The 3,824-nt window shown below is 45.0% G+C and overlaps 1 non-coding gene across 1 annotated transcript; it reads right to left on the bottom strand.

Moving 5' to 3' along the window:
• Positions 1-1,359: 1,359 nt before the first annotated feature.
• LOC116100162 lies at positions 1,360-1,491 on the bottom strand. Its single transcript, XR_004122508.1, has one exon. It is a non-coding gene; the product is annotated as a small nucleolar RNA SNORA17 (small nucleolar RNA).
• Positions 1,492-3,824: the final 2,333 nt, after the last annotated feature.

Genomic DNA, 3,824 nt, shown 5'->3' with positions numbered 1-3,824 from the left:
AGGGCCAGCTTATCTGCAACCTCCATATCCAGGGCCAGTTCTACTGTGCTGCCCAGACAAGGTGTAGGGCCTGCATTTCCAAGTCCTGTGGCAGGTGGGGGGGCAGGGATATTTCTGTTTCCATGACTCCAGGGCTAGCTCTCCAGGGCTAGCCATCAGGATCAACCTCACTGTGTTGCCCAGGTGAGGTGCAGGGTCTGCTCTCTCAAGTGCTACAGCAGGTGAGGGGCAGGGACAGCTCTCCTGCTATGATGACCTAAGGATCAGCTCTCCTACCTGCCGTAGATGACAGGGGGAGGGACATCTCTCCCTCACCCTCATCACCACATAGCAGACAAGTTGTAGGGCCAGCTCTATCATGCTCACACCCTCATGGTTGATTCACCTGTGCCCCTGCTTCCAGGGTCAGCTCTACAATACTGCCCAGGTGAGGTATAAGGCTGCTCTCCCAAGTGCTGCAGCTGGTGAAGGACAGCGACAGCTCTCTCGTACTTATGACCTCAAGGCCAGGTAGTGAGGGGCAAGGAGAGGAAGAGGGTATTTCTCCTTCATCCATGTCACCCCAGGGATTGATAAGGTCAGCTCTTCCATGTTTCCATCCTTGGGGCCAGCTCACAGTCCTGCAAGATGTAGGACTGCTCTCTCAAACACTGTCATTGGCTAGAGGTAGAGTCAGCTCTCCTGCTTTCATGCTTCTAGGGCCAGTTCTCTCAGGATGCCCAGGTTAGTGGTGGGGCCAGTTCTGTGCAACCTTCATGCTGTGCATATCAACATGTCCAGGGTGGCAGCCCAGACCAGGGATGTCTGTCTGGTTGTTGGTGGTAATAGATCCATGCTGCTGTGGGGCAATGGTCCCAGATGGCATCACCAGCTGTTCACATAAGGCTGTTCTTCAGTAGCCTCAAGTCTCCACTGTGGCTCTTTTTTTATTGTGCCCACCACTTATTTGCTCCTGGGGTCTGAGTGTCTGAGGTCATCTCTGGAGTTGTCACAGGAGTGCTATGTCCTGATTATGCAGTATGGCATCAAGCAAGGGGCATCTCCACATGACCTGTCCCCTCCAAAATCCAGGCCTGTGTTGTGATGGACTGATGTTTATCTCAGGTTATCTCCCTCTCTGAGTCCCATGGTGCCAGTCTGGTGGTCATCTCAGGCTGGCTTCTCACCTGGCACACACAAGTGGCTATCTAACCTATCTACTCTTGCCTGGAGCCAGTGGTCCCAAGAGTAGTTCTCAGGCTTGCTTCCTGTCCTGGGATCCCATCTTGGACAGCTTACTGCTAGACTGGTGGTTATCTCAGGCTAACTCCCTGTCCAGGATCCCTGGGGCTACACTGTTGGTCACTTTTTTTTTCAGGGAATTCTAGGCTACTAACAATTCAGATAGTCGTAGGCCAGAATACTAAATGTAGACACAGACTCTCTCCTCTCTGCTACCTATTGGCACATATGTGACACAGTAGCCACATTTGCAGTGCCTTTAGGGACAGGACAATTAAATGTTTTTAAATCCAAAAAATAAAAGGAGAGTTGAAGAGCAGTTGAGGAAGATGTTCACCATCCAGCCTCCATAGAAGTGTATATCTACATACACACATACATAAACACATAACATGCAACATATTGGAGAAGGACAAGGCAATCAGCTAGAAGTTACTATAGTTGTGAATGGAATGGTCATGTCAGAATAAGAAGAAAGGGTTCAGATAAGTTCTTTAGAAATTCAGGTTCAAAGGGAGCTTGCATGGGACTGACCTAGGCCCTCTGCATATGTTAGGGTTATGTAGCTTGCTCTTCTTGTGGGGCTCCTACCAATGGGAACAGAAGCTATCTCTGACTCTGTTGCCTGCCTTTAGGACCCTTTTCTTCTACTGAGTTGCCTCATCCATTCTTAATAGGCAAAGCAGTGCCTTTGTCTTACTACAACTTGATATGCAATGGCTCGTTGGTATCTATGGGACGTTTGCCTTTTTCTGAACTAAATGGAAGAGAAGTGGATGTCAGGGGAAGGGGGAATTGGAAGGAGAGGAAGGAAGGGAAACCTTGGTTTGGATGTAAAACTAAAACAGGAAAAAGAAAGCTAGCTTCAGTTTCATCTCTGCCATAGAACTTCATTGAAATTGAGTGTAGTCTCTCCGTGGCGTTCCCTAATTCTATTTCTCTTGTGCTAATAGGTCACTCTGTCAATGCTACTTTATAAAGTCTAACTCCTTAGACTGTTTTCTTTCATCTAATCTAATTTAATCATGCTTGAATTTACTTACTCTCCTTTTAGTAATGATAGTTTCCTGGCTTGTATCTCTTTGAATGTTTCAATGTGTGTTGTTTGAAACCATTGTTCTTTGTAGCCTGCCTACTCTACGGAACATTGTGAAGGATGTTCACTCACTGAGTGTGCCTGCCTCTGTGTGTTTTCACTGCCCCTTCTTTCTACCTCAATGACCTGTACATCAAATGAAAACAAGAGTTTTCAAGACCTGATTTCCCAGAATACCCTGACAGTTTATTAGGTTTATTTATATTAGAGCAGGTCTCCTGTTTGTTAAAGTGTAGACTGACATTCAGTATCAGAGTGGATATGCAAGGTCCTTCTCCATAGGGGCTCTGTGTGGTGCCTGCGGTCTGCTGCATAGGTATTCATTAACCTACTCTTTCCCCTTCCAAATTCATTCATTCACAAATACCATAGTTAAGAGGTATAGAGAGAAATCTCTTCTCAGAGCAGCTTCTTAGTCCTCCTGCAGAGGTACACGATCCTGCATACAGAGCCTCACGGAACTCACTTCCCCCAGCCCCCCATTTTATCCTCCAGCATTGCTGGCAGTACTGAACTTGACAGGAAACATGGTCTAGGAAGTCAGTTTTCCTATGGGCAGATAGTTGTCTTACTAGAGCAAAGCCACAAACTAACAAGATGATGAACAGTTAGTGGGAGACCTAAATGAGCCTCCACACTAAGGAGTATTTTATTTACATACAAGGCATTAGCTCTCTGTGTCAGATACACACATTCCTCTGTCCAAACCTAACAGCATTATACAGCTTAGGTAAGGTCTCTAGCTAAGTCAGTTATGTACACCATTTCCTTTAATGCTAACAACAATCTATTGATATAGTAATATAAATTATACTTTATAAACTTTAGATTAAAACACCCTATAAGGTAAAGGAACCTTCTTTGTGACATAGAGGCCATTGTAGGGACTCAAATTCCACCCAGGCATCCATTCTCAACCCTGTACATTTTATCCTTAAACTAAACTCTTGAATATATCTTGTACCTTGTGGTCCTTTTAATGCCATTGTCACTGGTAGTGTGTTGAGAACCCAACCTTTTCCATGTATGCTTTCATGAATTACTCTTGGGATAAAACGAATGAGCTAAAATTGCTTTCTGCTTGGGGCAAAAAAAAAAATCAGGTCATCTTCTAACACTATGGTCCAAGAGGCTGTGCACTCTGTCTCAGGCTGCCCGAAATACATTTCATGTTCCCTGAGTTGCATAAAATCTTGGATTGTTTTCCTTATTTAAGACTCACATACTCTGGACTCAGCAGAGATCTGGCTAGGGTTGTATATGTATAGAGAGAGTACCTATAGAGCTCTTGCTCTGTCTTAGAAAAATCCCAAGTCTTGTGCATCTCTTGCTGTTTAATGATTCCCGAGAGCTCCAACACAACCACTTCTAGCTCAGGGGAAGAGCTGCATAGGCACATGTACACATTGTGCTCTATTTCTGTCTTTGGGGACATAAAAATTTCTCCTCTTCTACTTAGAAATTTATGTCCTTGATAATTTCTGTTTAATGCAAACCGCTCGGAACA

This window comes from Mastomys coucha, unplaced genomic scaffold (assembly GCF_008632895.1).
Source record: "Mastomys coucha isolate ucsf_1 unplaced genomic scaffold, UCSF_Mcou_1 pScaffold20, whole genome shotgun sequence".
In the NCBI taxonomy this organism is placed as follows: Eukaryota; Metazoa; Chordata; class Mammalia; order Rodentia; family Muridae; genus Mastomys; species Mastomys coucha.
This window is presented reverse-complemented; position numbering and strand designations above follow the sequence as displayed.